The following is a 20,754-nucleotide window of genomic DNA, read 5'->3' as shown; positions in this document are numbered from 1 at the left end:
CAAGCTGTAAAGGGGCTGAGGCGTGCCAAGAGGCACGTTTTTCAAAAATGTTCCCGATGATGTTTTCCGAGTACACATCCGGAACAAACACCATCTCTGCAAGATACCATAGGAAGACCTGTCACCATATTTTCTTTACATAGATGCTGAAGGGAGCGATAGTTTAAGTGACCAAATCGCTCATGCCAAAGTTTGCTCACTTCATCATTATGAGCAACAAATACTGAGGGAAGATTAGATGACCCAAAGTTGTGAAACTTATACAACCTTGTGGAATCATCAGCAATACCAGTAGCTAGAATCTGTTTAGGATCTCTTAGATCCTTGATTACAACATCATGAGGTGAAAATTCAACAATTTTACCTTCACCTGAATGAGTTATCTGATATACAGATAGAAGGTTGCAGGATAAGGTTGGAACACATAATACATCATTAAACTGACCATTGTCTAGATGAACAGTTCCAGTCCCTACAACATTAAGAGATCTATCATCACCAACATATATATTTTTGGTGTTACAATCATTTAAAGAAGAAAACATGGCTTTGTTTTTGGCCATGTGATAAGAGGCTCCAGAATCAATGAGCCACTCATGAGAATGAGAAGAAGAAGATACATTTAATGCATAACCAGACTGAGATGATTGACAACGACATGCAGAAAGTGCCATTCCTGAAGATGAAGTTGAAGTTGAAGTTGAAGAATGCTCCACATGGATGTTATGTTTCTTCATTGCAGCTTCCAAGGCTTCCATCTTCTTAAAGCATTTAGATTCTAAGTGGCCATCTCGATTACAAAAGTTACAATGTCTATCAGTCTTCTTCCATTTGTTTTTATTGGTCCTATCATTTTGCTGAAATGATCTTTCATTTTGAGGCTGAGTTTGCTTAGGACCCTTGTTTGGTTTAGGACCATTCTTTTTAGGATATGACTTCTTAGGATTCTTTGAATTTGGTTGCTGTTGGGCGGCTAACGCTTTCTTGGAAGAGTTTCCAAGATTAAGAAGACCAAGGTGTAAGAGTTTTTCTTGTTCTCTTATTAAAGAATCACAAAAAGAGTCAAAGGAAGGGGCCTTGTAGTCTTTTCCTTGACAAATGAAAGCTTCCCTTGTAGAATGGAAGGTGGAAACAAATACAGAGTAGGTTGGTCCCAACTTAGTAAGGATGGAATAAATAAGGTTACTATCTTCTTTCTTAACCTTAACACCTTCTAAGAGATATCTAAGGGTCTTGAATTTGGACAAGAAATCTTCAATGCAAGAAAAATTATTAGGATCCAATGTAAGCAACTCATTTTCAAGTTGATGGGCTCTAATTTCATTTTTAATCCCAAAAACTTTAGTGATTTGTTCCAATGCTTCATGAGGAGTATCAAGTTCTGCAATATGGAATCTAAGATCGGGAGAAATAGACATCCCTATCAAACCACGTGCTTGATCTTGTCTATTTTCCCATTTTGCAGTCTTGTCTTCATCTTTTGGTTTCTTCTCTTGGCCTGTGGCTATTCTGTAGAGACCTTTACTTCTAAGTAAATCTTCCATGTAGGCTATCCATTGGAAGTAGTTAGTGCTGTCAAGAATGACTTGGCATGGACTTTCCATTTTTTTTTTAAAAACTGAAGCTGAAGATGCTGAAAGTAAGTGTTCCAATGGATAGATCTCGAAAAATTAGGCTGTTTTAAAAAAAACGGCTCTGAAAAAGGCTTCCCCGCTCTTTCTCTCTCTCTCTCTCTCTCAAATTTTTTGTATAGCTCAATTGGTTCAGTAGAGGTCTTGGGTTCAAATCTCCATTTTGTGGGGGCGTTTTTTTTCATTCCCGCACATTCGCGCACTTTGCCGGCAACTTCAACAATTTTTTTTCAAAAAGCCATTTGCGTGCTTGCCTTGAGAAAGCTCTTTTTTCCTACAAAACAAAAACACAAAACCCAACACGAATATGCAAAGAAAAACGAACCTTACGGCTCAAAGTTAGCTTTAGCCGGAAACTAAATATTTTTCTCAATGTTTCTGATTTTCCAAGATCACACTAAGGTGCAGGGAAAAGAGCATACGCATGAGAAAAAAAACTTCCTTTCTGTTTCTGATTTGCCCAGATCGCACAGAGTCGCAGGGCAAAGAGAATACACAGAAATGAAAGGTATAGATTACGACCAATATAGTAATCGGTCGGACTCCTTTGCCTATGTAGATTTGTTACGCAAATCTCAACTGTTCCTCGAAGTTCGCATGTTGTTCTTGCTGTTTCAGCTTCGAGGTTCATGCTGTTATTACTGTTTCAGCTTCACGGTTTGCTTTATTTCCGTTGTTTCAGCAACTGCAAAATGTAATCCTGCCAGTTGACAGTTTCAACAATTGTTCAGCAACTTAATCAACTTTCAAGGATCAATTATAAAGATAGCATGATTACATGATGAATAATTAAACATATAGCAATGAGGAGAGTTACTCTATACCTTTTGGAGTGATTAAGCCAAAACACTAGCAAAGGCTTTCAACTAAGGGTTGAAGAGGGTAATATAATGACAAAATATACGGTCAAAAATAGACAATATGGGAACCTAACATCCCCCCCAACTGAAAATGTTGCATGTCCGCATGCAACGTCTACTATGAATCGGAATCAGAATACTAGGCTGAACAGTGTAAATTGCTTATGCAGTAAGTGTAGAAGGTGCTGTCAACCATGTCTCTGAACCCTTGGACATTCTGAAGTCTCTTCCATACTGCCAACTCTTCCTTTTTAGTCAATGTAAATTGAGCCTTGTATTGTTCTCCAGGAAGCCATAAGAGAGGGAAATGAAAATGGTAACCAATCCACCGTTCAACACATTGTCTAATGCATTTTACATAATCAGGTATCCGTGAGATTGCCGCCTGAAGATTGAGGGGATTGTAGGGATGACATTCCCGTCTTTCTTTGGGACAGTGTTCCCAAAATAAATCATTTGCTTTTATGGCCAAAGGTCCTTTAGTTTTGACATAATGTTGGTAGTCTTCCAAGACTGCTGCTTGCAGATTCCTAATATGATCGGTCATCCCTGGTTCTCGTAGATTTCGTTGATGTTCCATAAGGAAGATGGCTGCATTCTGCGGTTCCGGACGAATCCAGAGAAGACAATTCTCCTCATTGTGTTTTGCAGACATAAAAGCATTCTGCCAAGTAAGCTGGTTGGCCAAAAAGGAAATAAAAGCTCTTATTTGAATATCACCACAAATAGGAAGTAAATTAATCTTTCTATCTTCAGGCATAGCCTCATTGTGAAGATAGAGTTCACACAGCAAGTTCTGGTCATTGTTTGGTGCTTCTGCAAAAGTCTCAATAAATTGTTGTGGTGTAGAGACCTGGTGGGGTCTTCCATCCTTAATTGCTTTTAATTGGAGGAACGCTAAGCGTTCTCTCAAGAATACAAAATAATTAAAAGAAGGCTTTCTTGTAGCAAGTAAGCGCTGGACCAAATCGAAGATAAGGGACAGTCTGGCTTTTAATTGCTTATTTTCCTTGTGTTGTGCACGAGACTGTTCCATTGCTTCCCAATTTCTATAGGCATAGTTAAGCCATAATGACTTCTGTTGCTGAAATGCCTTTCCTTGGGAGAGCTCATATTCTGCCTTCCATGTGTTGCTTAGTTCTTGAAAACTGTAAGTCTATGCATGAGCATTGCTGACACAGGGAGGTTCAGTTTGTATATGCACAGTTGTAAAAGATTTTGATTCTGGTTTCTACTCATCAATAACTTGAGTAGGTCGGGGTGGTTCTGTTTCTTCCTCTGAAATTCTTGAAGACCCTGCTGGTTCTTGTGTAATAGCAAGGTGTTCCTTTTTGAATATAACAGGGCTGGCTCCAGTCAATGGGACTGCAATTATCTTATATCCCGCTTGAGTATAGATATCCCCATATTCACTGCACATGTATTCACTATATTTCTCTTTCTCTACACTCTTTTCAGCTTGAGATGCTACCTAGGCTAACATGTACAGATTGAGTTCCTTTTTATAGGCTTCCCTAGCCATTGCTAACTCTTTCTGATAGGCGTTAATTTCTGATTTTAAGAACTCATTTTCTTCCTGTAGGGAGGCTAGAGTAACCGGGGCTTCTATAGTTGCAGATTCCAAAGGAGAAGAGAATTGTTGTTCAGCATTAACTTCATCATTTGCGTCCTCAACAGGTGGTTCTTGTGTATCACCTGTTGGGTCAGTTTGTGTATCAGTCTCACCTAGGGCATCTTCTTCTTGCTCCCCAACAGGTGGTTCTTGTGTGGCACCTGTTGGGTCAGTGGCTGGTTCTTGTGTAACAGCCACATGCAGGTCATCTTCTTTTTGCTCCCCAACAGGTGGTTCTTGTGTGGCACCTGTTGGGTCAGTGGCTGGTTCTTGTGTAACAGCCACATGCAGGTCGTCTTCTTTTTGCTCCCCAACAGGTGGTTCTTGTGTGGCACCTGTTGGGTCAGTGGCTGGTTCTTGTGTAACAACCACATGTCCTATATCGTCTTGGATGTCTAGTTTGAATGTATCGGCAGCTGGTTCTTGTGGAGCAACTGCCTCTGTTGAGAAAAATGATGTCACAAAATCGTGAACACTCTGTATTTCGGCATCTGAGGGTGAAGGAGGTGAAGGTTCAGGGCTATGCGGGATACGAGGATTTAAAATGATAGGAGGGACATTTGGGATAATGGCCTCAGTTGCTGCAAACAACCTTGTTCGTTGCCGAGGTAGGGAACCAGGAGAGACAGTAGTTTTCCTCTTGCGAGGACTTTTACTCAGGGTAGGGGAATCATCAGAAATAGTAGCTTCCTTAACTGAGGTCCCGGTTCTTCTTTTTAGTGGGGTTGCAGTTTTCTGTTGCTTTTTCCTCTTAAGGAAAGTGATGAGGGTATCCTCGTCTGAATCATCGGTAGGGATATAAACTATGGGGGTGGATAGTTCGGCTTCATCAGGGGGTGAGGACTACTGCAGATTTTCAGTGCTCAATTGGGGTGTTTCTGCTGTTGGTTGCTGAGTTTCAGCAGCTTGCTCGGAATTTTCTTCATTTTGCTGAGGATTTTCCTCAGCTTCCTGGGGAGGTTTATTGAGGGGAGGTGGATTGTGCAGGGCGAAGCCTCTATTTATTAGGAGTTGGACCAAACGATGGTGCGTGAGGCAGAGGAGTTGGTGCCTTGCGTTCACAGTATAGTGTGCCATATTGTTTAGACATCCAAGGAGATAATAGGGCATATTTATTAGACGACCATACCGCAAATGATTTAATAAAACAAAGTCGTGTTGGTAGACTACCTGATAACGGCCCTCGCAAGTGAAGTAATGCTTGACGAATTCTGCAACCTTTGGCCATGGTGGTGGTAGTGATCGAAGCGCAACACACCTGCCTTTGGCTTCCACCTGCTCCTCAGGTAATAGGAAATCTTGTTGTGCATTGAGAATAAGATGCTTCCTGCTGAACCAGCGAATACCATTGGTTGGAAGCCCCGAAACTTGCGCTATGTCTTCTTCTGTTACTGGGATTCGCACCCCTTGGACAGTAGAGTACCCCTCCCTCAAATTGGATGCAAATTCCAGGACCTGCTGTAAATCAAAATCCGGAAGTCTTCTAAATAGTCCACCCATCCTGCTTCTAGAAAGATTTGATATGCGTCTGGGTAAAGTTCCAGTAATGCCGTCGAGCCCAGTTCATGTCTAACAGCATCTCCTCCCATAGTTACTGTTTTAGGTAGAATACAGAGTGCAGAGCCGAGTTGCCGAGGTCGAAACAGAGCAGAATGTTGCAAATGAAATTATGACGTGATAAGGTATAAACGAGGTGGATTAGACACAACCGCGAGGAATAGAGATGGCGGTGATCGGCGTGTTATGTAGTGATTACAATATTTCGGTAATCCCCTGTTGGGTCTCTATAATACTAGTGATTACCCCATTACTATTGTAGTTATACCCCTTATTAATATTGTTGTGCCCCTATTGCCCCCATATTGTTATTAATGTGCCCCATAGAATCCCTCTATTGTTATTTTTGTGGCTTTATATTATTATTGTTAGGTCGGCTGGATTATATTGTGACTCCTTAGACTCCTATATATAGAAAGGAGGTTTTGTCATTTGTATCATCCAAGAATTGTTCATTTATGTAATGTAAAGGAGGTTGCCCTCTCGAAGAGGCTGAATTCTAAGGCGTTGATCTATCTTTTCTATCTTTTCTTGAGCTGGTTTCATAACATTTGGTATCAGAGCTTTGGATTCTAGGGTTTCGCTGCTCCAAACAGGTCATTGTGGCATTTTCGCTATAACGTTTTTTCTGTGATATTTCAAAATTCGCAAAAAAACCCATTTGAGAAGAAATCGCGCTGAACCTTGGGTCTGAATTTTAGAGCTTTTCGCGCGATATTTGCGGAGATATGATCTGAGGAAGTTGGTCTTTTTGCAGACTCCTGAATTACATTCAAAACATGTGACCTGGGGAAAATCGTCATAGCTTTCTCTCTGGGGATTGGATTGAAGTTTCATAAGAAGGTACAGAAAGAGGATGGACTGTAGTTTCTTGTGGGTGTTTTTCAGATCCAAAGGTCAAAATAGTGACTCGTGGCACTTCGTACAACTTCGCTCTACTGAACTAGTCTATAATCAAGTCACTGTGGGAGATTTCGCATAACTCTTCCTTGGAGAATCTAATTTGGGTCAGACTTGTGGCATTGAAAAGAGGACATAGAGGGCTACTATATGTCACAAATTCAGAACTAGATAATCATAAAGTATAAAGATACATCAGAGGCAATAACAAGCTCTTACAAAGTGAAAAAAGGTGTGTAGATTTTCTTTAATTTTTGCTTAAGCTTGGTTTGAAAATTTATTTTGAAGGAATTCAAAGGGCATATTAGAGAATTATTATCGGTAATTGATGCCCCAAGGAAAGAAAATGCAAACACCTAGTAAGGAACCTGAAAGCTCTAGCATGACTCATGAAGAAGAAGAAGAAATGCTACATGATATATCAAAATTACAAGAACAAGTGCAACAAGTGTCACTTGCACAAAAAGCAACAGAATCTAAGATGGATGGTTTAAGGAAAGATGTAGAAGCTAAGATGGATGGTTTAAAGAAGGGTGTAGAAGCTAAGATGGATTGTTTAAAGAAAGGCGTAGAAGCTAAGATGGATGGCATGGAAGCTAAGGTGAATGGCATGGACGCTAAAATTGATGGCATGGATGATAAGATGGAAGAATTGAAGATAAATATGAATAAGTTGCTACAAGAAATGGTCACTAAGGGTGAAAGGGTACTAAAGGAAACTCATGATGAGAACAAAAGAAATGTTAATCATGATTCCATAGACTCTAATGTTGGATCGAATACTCACCATATTCCAAAAATCGATATGAGGAAGTTTGATGGCAAGGATCCCGCCACATGGATATTACAGATGGAGCAATTCTTCGATCTCAATAATGTGCAAAACACACAAAAGGTACGTATGGCAACTTTATATTTGGAACCAAATCAGTTTGTATGGTATCAATGGCTTTGCTCTCGTAAACAATTTATCACTTGGGCAATTTTTACGGAAGAATTGATAGCACATTATGAGGATACAAAAAACAACACTTTTTTTAGCCAATTGATAAGTCTCAAACAAAAGGGTTCAATAATGGAGCACATTGAGGAGTTCCAAAAATTGAACATAAGGGTAAAAGATATTCCAGAGGAGCATAGGATTGATGTGTTCATAGGGTCTTTAAAGGATAATATCCAACATGATGTTCGCCTTTGGGAACCTGATTCATTAGAGAAGGCATTCAGGTTAGCAAGAAAAATGGAAAGCAAAATTATGGCAACCAGGAAGCATACCACTCACAACTATAAAGACAGAAGTGTTGTTGCCGCTAGTCTTCCACAACCTATAAGGTTGACACCACAACAATTGGAAGAAAAAAGAGCAAAAGGGCTTTGTTACAGTTGTGATAGCAAATACACTAAAGGTCATAAGTGTGCTGAGAAGAAATTATTCTACATAGATTGTGAAGAGGAAGAAGAAAAGGAGCAAGAAAGGTCAAAAGAAGAGGATATACTCCAGGAACAAAGCCTAGATAAAGAACAAATGAATCCGACCATATCTTGTAATGCATTGGCGGGAATTACCACTCCTCAAACCATCAAGATAGAAGGACAAATCAAGAAGAAAAAGGTAATAGTGTTGATTGATTCAGGAAGTACCCACAATTTTATTCATTGTAAGGTAGCAAAAGAATTGAATTGCTTCTTATATCCAGCACCAGAGTGTCAAGTGATGGTTGCAAATGGAGGAACAATAAATTGCTCTGGAAAGTGCCATAATATCAAGCTATCCATGGGAGAATATGTATTGACTAGCCCAATGCTTTCCATTCCAATGGGAGGTGCTGATGTTGTACTAGGAGTCCAATGGCTACAATCCTTGGGTACAATAGCTTTTAATTTTCAAGAACTTTTCATGAAATTTTCTGTGGAAGGAAAGGAAGTTGAATTAAGGGGTATTTCAGGGAAACCAGGAAAGATAATCAGCTCTAACAGTATGACAAAGCTTCTAAAAAAGGAACAAAGAGGTGTAATTGCACAATTATGTTCGCTAGATGTTTCCACATGGAATCATCTATTTCTCCAGATCTCCAAAAAGTCTTGGACAATCATTCCAAGGTATTTGAGACTCCCAAAGGTCTCCCACCTATTCGTGATCATGATCATGCTATTCATCTGATTCCAGGAAGTGTTCCTCCAAACATCAGGCCGTACAGATATCCCTATGCCCAAAAGAGTGAAATTGAACGTATGGTTGCAGAAATGCTAGAGGCTGGTATAATTCAACCAAGTCAAAGTTCTTTCTCTGCTCCAGTAGTATTGGTGCACAAGAAGGATGGATCATGGCGCATGTGTCCGGATTATAGGGAGCTCAACAAGCTCACTATTAAAGATAAGTTTCCCATTCCTGTCATTGATGAATTACTGGATGAATTGCATGGATCAATTTACTTCACCAAGTTGGATCTTCGTTCGGGATATCATCAAATCAGAATGAAGATTGAAGACATTCTGAAAACAACATTTAGAACTCATGAGGGTCATTATGAATTTTTGGTCATGCCTTTTGGCCTTACCAATGCACCTTCAACATTTCAAGGTTTGATGAATTCAATTTTCAAACCATTCCTTAGAAAATTTGTGTTAGTATTTTTTGATGATATACTAATCTACAGCAAGTCTTGGAAGGATCATGTTGAACATGTTGACAGGGTGCTACAACTATTGGAGGAGAAACAATTATATGCAAAAAGATCCAAATGTTTCTTTGGAGTACAAGAGGTGGAATATCTGGGTCATATTGTATCTCATGAAGGAGTTAAGGTAGACCCTAGCAAAATTAAAGCCATTAAGGAATGGAAAATCCCCACATCCATAAAGCATCTGCGAGGATTTCTTGGGTTGACAGGGTATTATCGCAAGTTTGTTAAGAATTATGGGAGAATAGCAGCACCTCTAACAACATTATTGAAGAAAGATGCATTTTCATGGACTCCAGAAGCAACAAAGGCCTTCGAACATCTTAAAGAGGCAATGTGCCAAGCACCGGTCTTAGCTACACCGGACTTCACAAAAACCTTTATTGTGGAATGTGATGCTTCAGGAAATGGAATTGGTGTTGTTTTAATGCAAGATGAAAGACCCATTGCTTTTGAAAGTCGTCCAATCAAGGGAAAGTTTTTACACAAAGCTATTTATGAGAAGGAAATGTTGGCAATACTCCATGCACTTAAGAAATGGCGACCCTACCTAATGGGAAGACACTTCAAGGTAAAAACGGATCATGATAGCCTTAAATACTTTTTAGAACAAAGATTATCCTCTGAAGAGCAACAAAAGTGGGTCACAAAGATGTTGGGTTATGACTTTGAAATCATCTACAAAAAAGGGAAGCAAAATGTGGTGGCAGATGCACTCTCAAGAAAGGATGAGGATGTGGAAGCATTGTTGTGTGCCATTTCTATTATCCAACCAGATTGGATAAACGAAGCAAGGGAGGAATGACGAAGAAGTGTGGGCACTTATTCGAAAGTTACAACAAGATTCCAGTATGTCTGATACATTTAGCTGGCAAAATGATTCGTTATGGTACAAAGATCGCTTATACCTCTGTAAGAATTCCCAGCTAAAACAAAAGATTCTTATGGAATTGCACACTTCTCCCTTAGGAGGGCACTCAGGATTTTTAAAAACTTACCACAGGGTTAAGAAGGAATTTTTTTGGGATGGCCTTAAATCAGATATTCAAAAGTTTGTGGCAGAATGTTTGGTTTTCCAACAAAATAAAGTTGAAACAATTAAGACACCAGGTCTATTACAACCTTTATCCATTCCAAGCCAACGTTGGGAGGAGGTTTCAATGGATTTTATCACAGGTTTACCCAAGTCTGAGGGAAAGAGTGTCATCATGGTGGTAGTTGACAGACTTACCAAGTATGCACACTTTTGTGCATTATCACATCCATTTAAAGCCAGTACAGTTTCTACTGCATTTATGGAAACAATTCAAAAGCTACATGGAAACCCAAAGATTATTGTAAGTGACAGAGATCCCATTTTCACTGGAAATTTTTGGATAGAATTATTTTCTTGTCTTGGTACTCAGTTAGCTCATAGCTCATCTTATCATCCTCAATCTGATGGGAAAACTGAGATAGTAAACAAATGTTTGGAAGGATATCTTCGTTGCTTTGTATCTGATAAACAGACACAATGGGTCAAATGGTTGCCTTTGGCTGAATGGTGGTATAACACTTCCTTCCATACAGCAACAAAAATGACCCCATTTATGGCACTTTATGGGTATCAACCACCATCCATCACATCATATTTAAGAGAAAATTCTAAGGTTCAGGCAGTGGAACATCACATCGAACATCAACAACAAGTCCTCCAACTCTTAAAGGATAACCTCGTGTTGGCACATAATAGAATGAAACAACAGGCAGATCAACATCGCAGTGAAAGAAGTTTTGATGTAGGTGATTGGGTATTCCTACGGCTACAACCATATAAGCAAATGTCCCTCAAGCAAGCTAAGAAGGATAATAAATTATCACCAAAGTATTATGGTCCGTACAAGGTGTTGCAAAAGATTGGTACTATGGCATACAAATTGGAGCTTCCTGTAGCTTCTCGATTGCACCCAGTTTTCCATGTTTCATGTTTAAAGAAGGTTATAGGCGACAAGCTCCCAGTTCAAACAATATTGCCAGAACTTGACGAGGAAGGAAAAATTATATTGGAACCGGAAGCAGTCACAGAAACAAGAACTCGACAGCTACGAAATAGATCAATTTCAGAGTATCTTATCAAGTGGAAGAACTTATCCGCTGAAGATTCCACATGGGAGGATGAGAATTTTATGCAGAAGTATCCAGAACTACTCAAGCGTTGAGGACAACACTTTTTTGAAGGAGAGGGGCATGTTGGGTCCCTATAATACTAGTGATTACCCCATTACTATTGTATTTATACCCCTTATTAATATTGTTGTGCCCCTATTGCCCCCATATTGTTATTACTGTGCCCCATAGAATCCCTCTATTGTTATTTTTGTGGCTTTATATTATTATTGTTAGGTCGGCTGGATTATATTGTGACTCCTTAGACTCCTATATATAGAAAGGAGGTTTTGTCATTTGTATCATCCAAGAATTGTTCATTTATGTAATGTAAAGGAGGTTGCCCCCTCGAAGAGGCTGAATTCTAAGGCGTTGATCTATCTTTTCTATCTTTTCTTGAGCTGGTTTCATAACATCCCCCCCCAACTGCGGCTGAATGATATGGTTGGCAGTACGACGCTTTTAGCAGTCATGTCAACTATCTTCTCATTAACTACAATTTAATATTCACACTTAACATGCATACCTTTACAATTACCTTTGGTTGTTGCGCCGAAAAGTGTTATCTCATCCTTAATAGGTCAATGATCATTATAGAAAGGGTTTGTGAGGTGTGAGGGTTTTTATACACGAGGTTTTTATTATTCACGAGAGGCAGTAGTGAAGGGATATTATTAACAGGATAAATGGTTGATTCCTTTGAATAAAGAATGATATGTTTCTATTGAAGTAATAGTTCATTCTCGGGAGCAAAAATGGGGACATTTAGGAAAATGGAAAAGATTGGTGTTTAAGCAGTGGGATTTGGTGTTTCGACACTGGAAAATGGTGTTTTGGCAACGGGAAATGGTGTTTCAGCAACGGGAAATGGTGTTTCAGCAACGGGAAGTGGTGTTTCAACAACGGGAAATGGTGTTTCAGCAACGGGAAATGGTAGAGGGAATGAATTATGATCTGGAATGACATGGCAATGCTTTCCAATCTGCAGATTAATTCTTCCTATATTGGAATTTTTCTTTTCAGCCACCATCCAAAGCTAAGATCTGCAAAATAATTAATTGTAACATGGCAACCCTTGACAGGGATTCTTAGTTAAGAAATCTAATCTAAAAATAAATACATAAACAGGAAATTAAGTGCATTGAGGGATAGTCGGTTCCCCCAAAAAGGCATAGTGTATGTTTGTCATGCAAGTATCTTTGAAATCCTCTTTAGAAATAGGTTGTTTATACAAACGAAGTCGATACCCATTTACTAATAATGGTGTTCTAGAATCATCAATCATTAGGAGTCTGACTGTTCCATTTGGAAAAACAGTATCTACTTCATAAGGTCCTAGCCACCTTGTTCTTAATTTACCCTTGAAAATTTTCAAAACGGGAGTCATACAGTAAGGCCCAATTACCTTTTTGGAACTGCTTGTGCTTAATAGTTTTGTCATGCCACCTGGTTATTTGCTATTGTATCATGGTTGTTTGATGGATGGCATCCAACCTCTTTTCATCCAATTCCTGGAGCTGCTGCAACCTAGCTGTCTGTGCATCAGCCAAGTCAAGGTTAACAGCTAAAGCAGTCCTTAAGGTTTTGATTTCAAATTCCACAAGAAAAACAGCACTTTTACCATAAACTAATTCATAAGGTGAAAAACCCGTAGTGTTCCTCCAAGTAGTTCTGTAAGCCCATAATGCTTCAGGCAACCTTTGAAACCAGTCCCTTCTATTCTCCTTGACTGTTTTTGTTAAAATGGCTTCTATGACTTTATTTGTACTTTCCACTTGCCCATTTGCCTGGGGGTGATAAGGTGTAGTCATTTTATGCTTAATGTGATATTTCTAGAGTGTATCTTTGAAGCCATGAGAATTAAAAGGAGGTCCTCCATCTGTAACTAGCTCTCTAGGCAAACCAAACCTAACAAAGATTTCTTCAAATAGGAAAGTTAACACTGATTCTTCATTAGCTTTGATGAGTGCCTTAGCTTCTACCCACTTAGTCATATAATCTGTGCAAACCAGTATATAAATTCTTTGATTGGATGGAGGATTGATGGGACCTATAAAATCTAGTGCCCATCTTTCAAAAGGTTCAAGTATTACCTGGGGTTAAGTGGCATTTCATCCCTGTGATTAGGCTGGCCCAATCTCTGACAGCTATCGCAGGCCCTAACATATTTCTTTGCGTCCTTGAAAAGTGAGGGCCAATAGTAACCCATTCTAAGAACTTTGTGTGATGTTCTTTTGTCCGCAAAATGCCCTCCACAAGGGCCATCGTGGCAAGCCTTCAATATATCATAAACTTCATCTTCTCTTATGCATCTTCGAATTACCTGATCGAGTCCTGTGTGAAAAAGACACCCACTTATCCAGCTGTACCTAGCACTTTGCTGAACGATCTTTCTTTTCTCTCTGTGCGATAGGTGTGATGGTAGTTTCCCTGCAACTAAGTAATTGGCAATGTCTGCATACCAAGGTGAGTGAGAAGATACTGCAAATAAATATTCATCAAGAAAAGAATCATCCACTGGAATGTTTTCATCAGTTTTTAACCAAGAAAGAAAATCAGCAACTACATTTTCTTTACCTAGTCGATCTACAATTGTGATATCAAATTCTTGTAATAATAATAACCATATGGTAACTCGAGCATTTGTAACTGATTTTTTCATTAAATATTTAATGGCCGAGTGATCAGTATGCACAAAAGTAGTATAACCAGTAATATAATGTCGAAACTTATTAATAGCATAAATGACTGCTAAGAATTCTTTCTCGGTGACTGTATCATTAAGTTCAACAGGGGTCATATTTTTACTAATAAAATAGATAACATAGAGAAGATTGTTTTCTTCTTGACCCAAGACAGCTCCAATTGCAGTATCTGAAGCATCATAGGATATATGAAAGGGGAGTGCCCAGTCAGGTCCTCTTAAAATGGGAGCTGTAGACAATTGATGTTTAAGTTCATTAAATGTTTTTTGACAACCATCAGTCCACTTAAATTCAGCATTTTTCATAAGTAACACAAACAAAGGAGAATCTATTTTAGAAAAATCCTTGATAAATCTTCTATAATATCCAGCATGTCCTAAAAAACTTCTTACATCAGTTTGTGTTTTAGGGATAGGAAGAGTCTGAATTACTTGTACTTTAGCTGGATTGACTTGAATTCCTAGGAATGAGATGAAGTGTCCCAATACAATACCTTGGTTCATCATCATATGGTATTTTTCAGTACTTAAGGCAAGGTGTGCTTCTTTACATCGTTTAAGTACTTTTTCAAGGTTTTGTAAAGCATCTTCAAAAGTCACACCATAAGGAGTAAAGTCATCCATAAATATTTCTAAGGAATCATTAAGCATATTAGAAAAAATTCCTATCACCGCTCTTTGAAATGTTGCTGGGGCATTACATAGTCCAAATGGAAGAACTCTATAGGCAAAAGTCCCCCATGGACTACTAAAAGTGGTCTTGTCCTGATCTTGGGGTGCAATCTTGATCTGATTATATCCACTAAATCCATCCAAAAAGGAAAAGAATCTCTTACTTGCCAAATTATCTAGTACCCGATCAATAAATGGTAAGGGAAAATGATCTTTCTGAGTAGCCTTATTTAGAGCTCTGTAATCTACACACACTCTCCATTTCCCATTTTTCTTAGGTACTATTACTAATGGTGAAACCCATTCACTATCAGATATAGGATATATAAATCCTGCATTCAACAATTTTTGAAGTTCTTCCTTCACAATTTCCCTTAAATTGGGATTCATTCGTCGCTAGGGTTGACAAACTGGGCGGGATCCTTCTTTAATATAAATACGATGAGTACATAATTCAGAAGAAATTCCCTTCATATTTGTGTAATCCCATGCGAATGCTTGTTTATTCTTGTGGAGTAACTTCATTAACTGTTGTGTTTCAGCATCTGTTAGGTTAGGGTTTATATTTAATGTTTTTCCAGGCTCAATTTCGATTGTTATACTTTTGGAGGAGGTGTCAGCCGATGTCTGAGATAAGTCTTCAGTACTAAGATTTTGCTGTGATTCAGATTCCAAGATTGTAGTCAAGTGATCATGTATTTCAGAGTTAACCGAAGAAGGTTCAGAAATAAAGCTACTAATTAATTCATCTTGGGTTGAATCCTTAAAAGTTAGGGCTTGTCCAACAGTCAAGATGGGTTGGGTCTCATCGTCCTCATAATCTAACCACATAGAGTTATCATTATTAACCATAGGTGTAGCATGAGGGTACAGAGTAAGCTGTTTGGTTTCACATCCATTAGAAATTGTCATTGAACCTGACCTACAGCTGATGAAGGCATCTACTGTAGCCAGCCAAGGTCTTCCTAAAATCAATGGATGACCCCCCAACTTTGTTTTGGTCTGTAATACCACAAAATCAGCTGGGTAGTTCCAAGATTCGACTGAAATTATCAGGTCTTCAATGAATCCTTCAGGTTTGATTGTGGAGCGGTCAGCTAGCTCTAGAATGGTTGGGGTTTCCCTAATGACATCCTTTAACGGTAATAACTGTGCAGTTTCAAGTGTCATGATGTTTATTGCAGCACCCAGATCTACTAGAACTCTAGAAACAAAAGTTTTTCCCACCTGTACTGTGACCGTAGGATGACTAGGGTCACCATATTTCACAGGAGGGTTTTTTCTGACATTAGAGCACCTAGATCACCCATCACATGAACTGTGAGGGGGTCCTTAGCTTTTCTTCCAGGTTTCTTAATACAAATATCTCTAAAAGTTCTAGCATAAATTGGTACATCTCTCAGTGCTTGTAAGAGTGGAATTTTAACATATAAATTCTGCAGCGCTCCTAAAAGATTAAAAGCAGGTGGCTCAAGTGTTTTTGTAAGAGCCAAACGTTCAAGGAATGGTGGCTCTACTACTTCAGCAGTCTTTTTAGAGGATGTTTCAACTGTTTCAGCATTGTTATTAGAGGATGATCCAACTGTTTCAGCATTAAATGAATTTTCTTTTCCGATTTCTTCTTTATCAGAATCGGAAGTAATGTCATCAATAATGGGTTCAACTATTCTTCTAGAGCGTAAATGAATGTCATTACATTGCATCGGAGAAACCAGTCGGTTTTGAACATCAATTACCTGCAGAGCTTTATTATATTTCGAGTTGTGGTTAAGAACAAAAAGAGATTAATGCGGGAACAATACTGAAAGTAAATCTGGAATTTGTGATTTGTGAAAACAGGATCGCGAAAATAAATTTTCTGGCGCGAAAAATCTGCCGCAAAAAATCTGTCGCGAAAGATCTGTCGCACAAAATCTGTCGCGAAAAACTTGCCGCACAAAATCTGCCGCACAAAAACTATCGCACAAAATCTGCCGCACAAAATCTGTCGCAAAAAACTTGCCGCACAAAAACTGTCGCGAAAAACTTGCCGCACAAAATCAGCCGCAGAAAATCTGTCGCACAAAAATTGCCACAAAAAACCTGTCGCACAAAATCAGCCGCACAAAATCTGCCGCACAAAAACTGCCGCGAAAAACCTGTCGCACAGAATCTGCCGCAGAAAATCTGCCGCACAAAAATTGCCGCAGAAAATCTGCCGCACAAAAACTACCGCGAAAAACTTGCCGCACAAAACCTGCCGCAGAAAATCTGTCGCACAAAAACTGCCGCAGAAAAACAGAAGCACTAAAAGCTGAAAACAAGTGCTTGAAGTGTCTGGAAATAACTGAAATACATAAGAAATGCTAAAGACATAAAAATGCTAAGGACATATTGGCAAAATTATGAAAGACACATAATTTGCAAAGAAAATCTCTTGGGTAATTTGTTTGAAAAGGAGGATGATTATTCCAACGATTAAACGACATGTTAGAATTCATACCTTGTCCTCGTGGTTGCCATTGCCTTCTCTGTGTGAGGAGGTACACTGCTTCAGCTTCTTCTTCAGTTGGCTGCAGTGCTGCTTTTATTCCTGGCAAAGAAGGGCATTGTTGAGTCTCATGGTCCTTTTCACAGATAGTGCAGATTGGTACCTTGTCCAGGGGGCATTCCCTTAGTGGGTGTTTTTCCCTGTATTTAGAGCAAAAAATAGCCAGAGCAGCTTTTGCTTCTGCCTACTTCTTTTTAACCTGCAAGGTATCAATTTGTGAAGCAAAAGAGCTTAACATTTCAGTTTTAAATTCTTCAAGTAAGTTACCTATTTCGGCCCATGTTGCTCCTCCACTTGCTGATTTCTGGACTCTTGAGTATGTACTATCTTTGCTCTTTGGTCTGCTTGCTGCTCCTCTCGAACATCTTTTACAGAGATTGATAATCTCATCATAGGATTCCTTAGATATGTCTCCTTTTCCAAGCATATTCAACATATCTAAACAATCATCTCGTACCCCTTTTAGCAATATTGATTTGAGAATATCCTTACTCATATCAGGATGATCAGATCGTTGTAAGTTATACTGTAGCCTTTCCACGAAGTCCTCCAGACTTTCATCCTCCTTCTGAGTCATCTTGAATAATTCTTCCTTCCTTTCTCTTGTTCGACAATAATCTTGGTATTTAGCCAAAAATTTCTCCTTCATCTGGTCCCATGTTGTAATCACGTGAGCTCCCAAGCTCATGAACCATCTTAATGCGTTCCCTTTTAATGTAGCTGGAAACAACTTCAATTTCTGAGCAGCATTAACATAGTCATAGCTTCTACACAATATATCAAATTCAAAAAGAAATTCATCAGGATCTTCTGTGGATAACCCATGGAAATTGGGTAATGCTGAAAGTGGGATATTCTTCATAGGAGTTGCTCCTCTGGGGAGATCTCCAATAGGGAATTCCAGGGTGGAGAGAGAATTTTCTCCCCTTCCTTCTATTCTGTGACCTCCACCGAAAAGTCCTTCATTTTTATCCTCCATTGGTTGTTTTCCTGATGCGCTTGCCCGATCTTCGGAGTTTTCTGTTGGAATTTCAATGTCCTGCACTGGTTCCTCCACCTTAGTTTCCTCTATTGGCTCTTCTACTGGTCGTTCGTCTTCTTCCACAGGTTCCTCAGTATATTCTGATGGTTCTATAACCCTCTCTGGTCCCACTGCTTCCTCTGTCTGATAATCTGCCTGGGAAGAGTGTTGGGTCTGTGGCCTTCGAGAGCTTAACCTCTGGGATGTCTCAGCTTTTGAAATAATATCATCAATAAAAGTTTTTCTTCCTCCTCCTTTGCCCTTGTCGCCTGAATGGTTAACCTTCTTGCGTCCCCTCATGCATCCTGCATCTTCTAAAAGAAAATTGTTAATACTCTTAAAATCTTCAGTCGCCTTCCCCGGCAACGGCGCCAAAATGTTGGTCACTTTAATTGTTTATAATAAAACAGTCGAGTGCCACATAAATTATCAACCCGGGAAAGTCTGATTATTCCAAAGGTGACTACGTACTATATGTACTCAATCTTAATAGTATTAAAAGTTGTAGTATAAACAGTCTACTATCTATTAAATCCCTACTCTCTGTTACAATAGTTACAGCAGTTACAGCCTATTGCAGGAATGGAATAAGAACAAATAACTTAAAGAAAACAAATCTGCAAAAGGAAGTGATGGTTGTCCTGCAACAAAGGATCAGGACCCTATCCTCAGCGTAAGGACTTTCAACGCCTGCGTCTGTTGTCCAGTTCACCAATACACTCTGTAAATCCTAATCACCGGTGAGGCACTCATATACAACATCAATCAGTTAAAAGGAAAACAGAGTTTCAGCAAATGTAAAATACCAATTAGAAGCAGTACTCGTGATATAAACAGAAATCACACACACACCACACAATAGAAAGAAGATGGGTGAATCTTGTGATGAAGGTGGGCCCTGTCCTTCTCACAAGATTCCCCAGAACACAGAAACTAAGATAAAATACTCAGAACAGAACTGTATTCATCTGCCAATAAACCATATTACAAAAAGATTCAGTCTCATCCCTTCACTACAGTTTCTGTGTTACAGCTTGTTCCCTCTTTCTCTGTATATCCCTCTAATGTAGATGTCTCCTCTTTATAGAGGAGACATCTATTACAAAAGATTTTCATTATACATTCTGGTTCAACCCTTTGTATCAAAAATAGAAAAATCAGTTCTTGTTAACAAAATATTGTTACAGTCATGTGGATTATGATCATTACGACCAATATAATAATCGGTTGGACTCCTTTGCCGATGCAGATTTGTTACGCAAATCTCAACTGTTCCTCGAAGTTTGCATGTTGTTCTTGTTGTTTCAGCTTCAAGGTTCATGTTGTTCTTGTTGTTTCAGCTTCACGGTTTGCACTGTTTCCGCTGTTTCAGCAACTGCAAAATGTAGTCCTGCCAGTTGGCAGTTTCAACAATTGTTCAGCAACTTAATCAACTTTCAAGGATCAATTATAAAGATAGCATGATTACATGTTGAATAATTAAACATATAGCAATGAGGAGAGTTACTCTATACCTTTTGGAGCGATTAAGCCAAAACACTAGCAAAGACTTTCAACTAAGGGTTGAAGAGGGTAATATAATGACAAAATATACGGTCAAAAATAAACAATATGGGAACCTAACAACATGTTTCTTACTTGTACCCACACTGATCAGATATTGATCCAGGACTTCAGTGATAGCTCAAATTTCAAATTGTTCAAAAGTGTGTCGAACCTAAACGACCGGATAGATCTTGTCCTCCTTATTCCGGCGCCATGAACGGTTCAAAAAACGGTCTCTGTATAAGGAAGTTATGCCAAAAAGAAGAATTGCCCAATAACACTGAAATTTTGAATTTGTTCCCCAAAAAAAGTTAAAATAGAATATTCCATTTTGGGCAGCGAATGGAAAGCTGCCACGTGGCAGTCCCGGAGGCCGCCACGTGGCTCGGGTGACATCATCATGACGTCAGCTCAATTGTTTGGCATGCATTAAAATGTTGGCAATGAAGAGGTTTGAACACGCGACCTGACTTATAACACTCCTGCGCTTTACCGTTGAACCATGAGCACTGTACTTGTTTAAAATGCGGAACAAACTTGTCTTAAAGTTTAAGTTTGTTTAAGGGCGGGGCCAGCCCCTAAGGGTCAGCCCCCATGTATATGTGACCTCTCGCCCGGAACCGTGGGCCTTACCATAACCGTCGGCGCCATAAACAACGGTCACTGCTTAAGAGTTGGCGTTCACATGCAAGAAATCCGGAGTTAACATACAGTTTCGTTTAACGTTAATTCAGTGGTTCGGCACTAACTCCGAGTTTAAACCGCCGACTGTTCACATGGTAGTTAATATAACTGCAGTTCCAGCAAACCATTACGGTTAGTCTGGCGGGATTTTTGGCGCACCGCCAAATTTGGGCGATCCCGCCATAATTGGCGGAGCTAAATGAACTTCCACT

This window comes from Pinus tabuliformis, chromosome X, assembly GCF_031772625.1.
Source record: "Pinus tabuliformis cultivar Carrire ecotype Pingquan chromosome X, CPIR1, whole genome shotgun sequence".
Lineage (NCBI taxonomy): Eukaryota > Viridiplantae > Streptophyta > Pinopsida > Pinales > Pinaceae > Pinus > Pinus tabuliformis.
This window is presented reverse-complemented; position numbering follows the sequence as displayed.